Source organism: Balaenoptera acutorostrata, chromosome 18, assembly GCF_949987535.1.
Source record: "Balaenoptera acutorostrata chromosome 18, mBalAcu1.1, whole genome shotgun sequence".
Classification (NCBI taxonomy): domain Eukaryota; kingdom Metazoa; phylum Chordata; class Mammalia; order Artiodactyla; family Balaenopteridae; genus Balaenoptera; species Balaenoptera acutorostrata.
This window is the reverse complement of record NC_080081.1, coordinates 3,811,237-3,817,236: the sequence shown is the minus strand read 5'-3', so window position 1 is coordinate 3,817,236 and position 6,000 is coordinate 3,811,237. Positions and strand designations below refer to the sequence as shown.

At 45.9% G+C, this 6,000-nt stretch overlaps 1 protein-coding gene across 1 annotated transcript in view; it reads left to right on the top strand.

The window, feature by feature from the left end:
• The first annotated feature begins 2,409 nt into the window (after window positions 1–2,409).
• Window positions 2,410–6,000, top strand: part of MYO16 (myosin XVI) — a 545,489-nt gene continuing 541,898 nt past the window's right edge. Inside the window, exon 1 of the mRNA XM_057532523.1 lies at window positions 2,410–2,440. The gene's annotated coding sequence lies outside the window, so the exon portion shown is untranslated. The remainder of the gene's footprint in view (window positions 2,441–6,000) is intronic.

Here is a 6,000-nt window from a genome sequence, read left to right as displayed (position 1 = left end):
TATTTCCATTTTTAAGTTTCCAGTTCATTTGACAAAGGTATGTAAGAGGCACAGTGGATTATATGAGCGTAATAAAATACAAAGAATTCACTGCACACACTTTTCCATAAGATGAAGCTAATTATTTATGTTCTGAAAAGTGACAAAAACTTTAAATTAGGATGTGAAAGTAGCTGTGTCTGGGCTTCTGTTTAAGGCAATCCTCTTTTACTACCATGTACCTCCTGGGGTTGCAAAGCTGGATAATGCCCGTTTCTGTGCTAGCAAAAGAATTGCTCTTTCTAGAATCGGATGTCTCCTTGTAAACACAGTGCTTGCCAATGGTAAACCAGAGTTTATATCTCACTTTAAAGAGAAAAATTACCTCTGGGAACTGAACCAATATTGGCATTCTTAATAATATATTGCCTATATGCTTGGCTAGCAAAATCATTTTTTAAAACCTTAACAAAGTCAGCTGTGTATTTGAAGCCACTGTTATGACTACATGATGTAGAATGTGATGGGAATGGCTAGAATACAAACGTGATCTTGTTTACGATTTATGGGTTCTTATGTACATATTTTTCTTTTAGTTTCTTATAACTATAAGCTGCTAATCTAGAAACAGATATATGATAGGTACAAACATATAGCCTATATTTGAGAACTGTAAGGGTGTTAGCCATACAGAGCCTAAATGCTCATGCTGAATCCATGTTAGTATTTTAATAGGCCCCTTTTATTTGATGTGTATAGAGTTTAAGTGCTAGTTACCAGAGCTATCTTTTGGTAGGTTAGCTCTGGGGAAGGTTCTTCTACTATACAAATTTTACCATATGGAGAGAAATGGAATGGTTTCACATATTATACAACACAATAAACATAGAAATAGGGAATAGTCCTCACAGCCCACTTCTATTAGGTGCTGAAATATTTTACTTTTAATTCCTACTCATTCTTACTAGTCTACATTATTCTTAGTACTATTGTTAAATTGCTTTGATAAATTCAATGATTTTGTAAATTATTTTTATAAGAATTAAACCTGACTCGGGCCTCCAATCTTGTCACATTATACAGGGAAAGCATCTCCAGATAAGTCTCATGTAGTTACAAGATAAATGAATTCATTTCATTGATCCAAGCTTGAAATTCAAAAACTGTATCTCAAATAACAGAAAAATATGAAATATGAGTGAAAATTAAATCGGTATCTCAGAATCATTATTTAATCCTTTCCTGAACATGCAGTGGTATAATGTCATTTAAGAATGAAACTTACATTCCAGGCAGAGATCTCTAGGTCTTCTTTATATACCCATGTATATGATTTATGCAAATATATCCAATAACTAATGATTAACACGGTTATGGTCTCATTGGAATAAACAGTTCTTGAGTATGTGTTATATACAAGACTCTCTGCTATTATATATTATATCTGTACATATGTTTTCATACACATCTGTACATATGCATATATATCTGTATATCTATGTATGCATATATATATATATATATATATATCTGTGTATATATATCACATTAACCCTAGAATTATTATAGAATATAGCCCTCACGGCAAAATGTGGGCAGTGAAACATGTTTACAGAACCAACCAAAAACAAGATTTTGGGGAGTGGGGAGGGAAGCTTTCTATTTTGTCATGAAAACTACCATTGAGCGCAGTTGCCTGGAGAAAGGCTTTTCCTTGCCCGTGCTCGTCGTCCCAAGCTGCAGTTCGTATTCTGGAGCAGATTTCAGGAGAATCTCAGAGGCTCTCAAATACCAGAGGGGGACGGACTGTTATGGCCTCTGTATCTTTAAAAAGGGTCACTCATCTCCTCCGGTGACAACTGCCACAGCCCCCGAGTTGGCCTTTGTTCCGATCGGACTGCCCAAGGGGGATGCCCGCGCCAGGTCGCAGCTCTGGGCCACTGCGCAGGGGACCCGCGTCCGGGCCACCCCCTTCCCCTCCTGCTGCCTCGCTTCTTGCAAAGTCCGGACGGAAAAGTTTGCAGAGTGAGCCCCATTCTTAGATTCGGAGCCAAGCGGGAGGCGGGAGAGCCCGAAGGGGAGGACCGGAGGAGCTGGGAGAGGAGAGAGAGGCGCGGCCTCAGCGCGCGAGAGCGTGGGAAGGAGGCGGCCGCCCCGGAGGGGCCGCCGGGCGGGCGCGGAGGGAGGCGGGAGAGACGCGCAGAGCGACGGCGGGCGGAGCGGCGCCCCCGGGAGCCCGAGCGCAGCCCGTGGCCGACGGGCGCGCGGGGAGGGGCGAGCGTGGCCGCAGACGCCGGGCTCCGACCGCCACGCCGGCCCCGCCGGCCGGGCTGCGCGCACCGCGCCCGCCCCGAGCGCGCCGCGGCCCCGGGCGCAGGGGACCCGCGCACCGCGCACCCTCGCGGGGCGCCCCAGGAACCGAGTCTCGGGGTCGCGGCTCCGGCGGACCCTCCTCCAGCAGGTAAGGGCGGCGGCGGGCGCCGTGCGCGGGGCCCTTGGCTCGGCAGCCTGGCCTCCGGGTCCGGAGGTCGGCGGGGCGACTCCGGGAGGGCGCGGGCTGCTCGCACCTGCGTCGCCGGGTCCCCAGCGGAGTCCCAGGGCGGAGCGGGGGGCGTGGAGAGGAGGCTGGCGGGCCCTTTCCCGGAGAGGGACGCGGGGAGGTGTGTGGCCGCGGGCTGAGGGCAGAAACCCTCCGAACTCTGGACCCAGCCCCGGAGAAGACGACAACCTGGCAGCTGAGAGGGGCCGGAAGCCTCTCGTTGCCGCGGGAGATGCGAGGGGCGGCGCGGTCCCCTACACGGCCACTCCTGGGGGGCGGCGGGGGTTCGCCCTCTTTCTCTTTTTCTTCGGGGACGAAAAAGAGCGACTACTTCAGAGAACAAAGATGTGGGAGTGAAGGAGGGCCCCCAGGCTGTCGCCTTTTCCACTGTTGTACTGACCCCTGGCCGCGACCCCCGCGGGACAATGTCAGCTCCATTGTCTCAGAGGCCCGGCGGCGACAGGGGGGGCCAACTCGGCGGGTGGCGCGGTACCCGCCCCGGGCTCTTGGTTTGTGGCTGCTGCTTCCCCCGCCGCTCGCGCCTCATCTTCCCTGGCTGGGGGAAACCGAAGCGGTCTGTGAAAGCGCTGGGCTTAATTGGTCCCTGGTATACCCACGAAAGGTGATGGACATGATTTTCATCAAGTTCTCTTAGCATTTCTGTCGTTTATCGAAAAGCTGTAGCTACTCACTCGTGCCTCAGACCTCTGTGTGGGGGGAATGATCCAGGGGCATTTAAATTGGGTGTTCCGCGTTTGCCACTCGAAAGAATTGTTTAGGCATTGGAGGAGGAGGGGTTGTCTTTTGCTCAGCAGGGCCAAGGAAACTTAGCTGCTGTGAATTAGCCAGAGCAGTCAATGGGCAGAAAGGCAGGCGCGCGGGGCGGTCTTTATCCTTCCAAGTGCCAGCGCTCCGGGAACCGCTGATCCTCCCTGAGTGGCTTTCTTCTAGAAGCTCGTGAGATGTCTGGAATCTCTGCTCAGGTGAAAGTGAAAATGTCTCGCACATGTTTGCCTTGGGTTCTTGGGGGATATTTATGAAGCCGCTACACTCCATCCATGAATTTCCTAGTGATTGCCTTAGAATCGAGAGGAAGAACAAGAGACTCCAAAGTTGTCTGTGAGGTCCTGAAAGCAAAGCCATGGGACTGGGAAGGGAGCAACCACAGGCCCACCTGCCTCTTTATGGGATTACTGCATAGCTGCTAGAATAAATTAAATTTTGCTTTGGATATGTTTAAAGGCTTTGAAGGTAATTTGTCATCCTTGGGTTAAGGGTCCTCCAGAACATGTCTGTTTGTCTGTGTCAAGTTGTTTACTTTATTAAAATTATACAAGCATATGTGGCATGTACTTAACATTAGCTGCCATGGTCCCTAATCACGTGATCAACCTGTGTGCGCATATGAGGTTATAGTTGACGGACTTTTGGGAAATCAGAATGTATGCCATTGCTTTAGAGACAGTACTAATATGCCCCAGGGATATATTACTTGCTATAAAGATCATTCGGAGTGTGATATTTATTTATTAAAGGAAAAATAAGTTTAATCAATACGATTTTATCTAAAGGACATAATGGTATGGTTGAGCTTATCTATGTCCTGTGAAAATTGGAAGAGTGAAATGATTTGTTTAGTACACACTAAAATAGCTAAGGTATTTTTTTAAATTGAAGTATAGTTGTTTTACAGTGTTGTGTTAGTTTCAGGTGTATAGCACAGTGATTCAGTTTATATATATATATATTTATATATATATATTCTTTTTCAGATTCTTTTCCCTTGAAGGTTATTACAAAATATTGAGTATAGTTCCCTGTGCTATATAGTAGGTCCTTCTTGTTGGATATCTATTTTATAGATAGTAGTGTGTATATGTTAATCTGAAATAGCTAGTTTAGTTTGCACGTGCAATTAGTACTTTAAAGATTTGTTTCCTCTGGTCTGAGAATGCTTGAAGATAACAGCTCCAGTAGCTACTGGGCTGGGCCATTAATGTGATCTATGGGTAAATCAGCACTCCTGCAGATAAAGGAGAGTGTCCACTGAATATAAGCCCACTGCAGAGTATGAATGTTATTGAGGGAGATTGAATAAAAATAGAAACCTTTCCTCCTCCTTAAGAAATCAAACAATGCAATCTGTTGAGTAAAACCATAACACATATAATGCATATGTGATTGTATATTATACATACGTATATGTGCGTACCTATATGTATGTACGTGACTTGCAGATCATTAAATTTGTTAAAACATTGGCATACGTGACAAAAGATATTGCAGTAGAACTGGGATATTTTAATATGATGTTTCTTTGAATTTGAGCCTGTAGTTAGCTGAGCACCTCAAGTGTATCTGCCCCTTTGGGGTCTTATCATCAGGGCAAACCCTGGCCATTGACAGCTCATGTTTATAGAATGAGAAAACGCTGGGTGAGAAGGAACTTGTAAGATGACCTGCTCAAGCCCCAGTACTGTAAATGAAAAACAGGAGGCCCAGAGGACTTGGGTCATTTTGTTCAAGATCACAGAACTTGATCTTGGCAAGGTTACTAGGCTTTGCTCTTTCCACCAAACAGGAGTGTCCGTCAGGTGGGAAGGTAGGGTGTTTGTAGTTGGCAAGTGTTTATATCAGTGATCTCCCTCTCCTCTCCTCACTCCTTTCCCATGTGTTTCTCCTTCTGCCAACCCTTCTTCTGGCCACTCCTTTGTTCTATATTTTTCTCTGTACTAGGAATAACACACTGTCCTGTAGGAATTCCAGAGAGCAAAGAGTGAGCATGTCAAGAGAACAGGAAACCTTTAAATGAAAATTATTTATTTAGATTAAAAAGGCATACAATTTACCCATGTGGGCCAGAAACAAAAACAAAAACAAAAACAAGCTCCAAGCGGTAAAAAAGGATAATTTTCTCCTGAAATGCATGGAGGTGAGGAAGCAGTCATAGGAAGTAAAGTGTCTTCTCCCTTAGAAACTGAGATTCTCATGGTAATAACATCTGATCATTTTGTAGGATGCTTTTCCGCGGAAGTTCTCCCTTGATCCTCACAACTGCCCCTGGAAGGATGCGCGGTGGGCGTGGTCATTGATTCTACATTTCCTATTTCGGATCTCTGAATAGCGTTCCTTGTCCCTTGTAGAGGTGACCCCAGGCAAAATTGGGTGCTCTTCCAGGGCTCACCTACAGGTGGGCAATTATGATGTTGTAAGTTTGCCTTCCTCAGCTCTGTTTTCACCTTCCTGTCTCAATTGCGGGCCTGGGATGTGGTCCTCAATAAGAATTCAGTCAGTGCCGTTAGAATATACTGAATGGATGAGTTTATTTAAACTGAGCGTTGATACTCAGCTGCCCACTTGAAGCATGGACTTTTTTCAAAGTCAGTGATTTTTAGACGAAGTAAAATGGTAAATGCTTATTAACAGTTTTGTTGTGATGTCTCCTGAGAATGAGCAGCCTTTCGCGTACACAGTAACTTGAC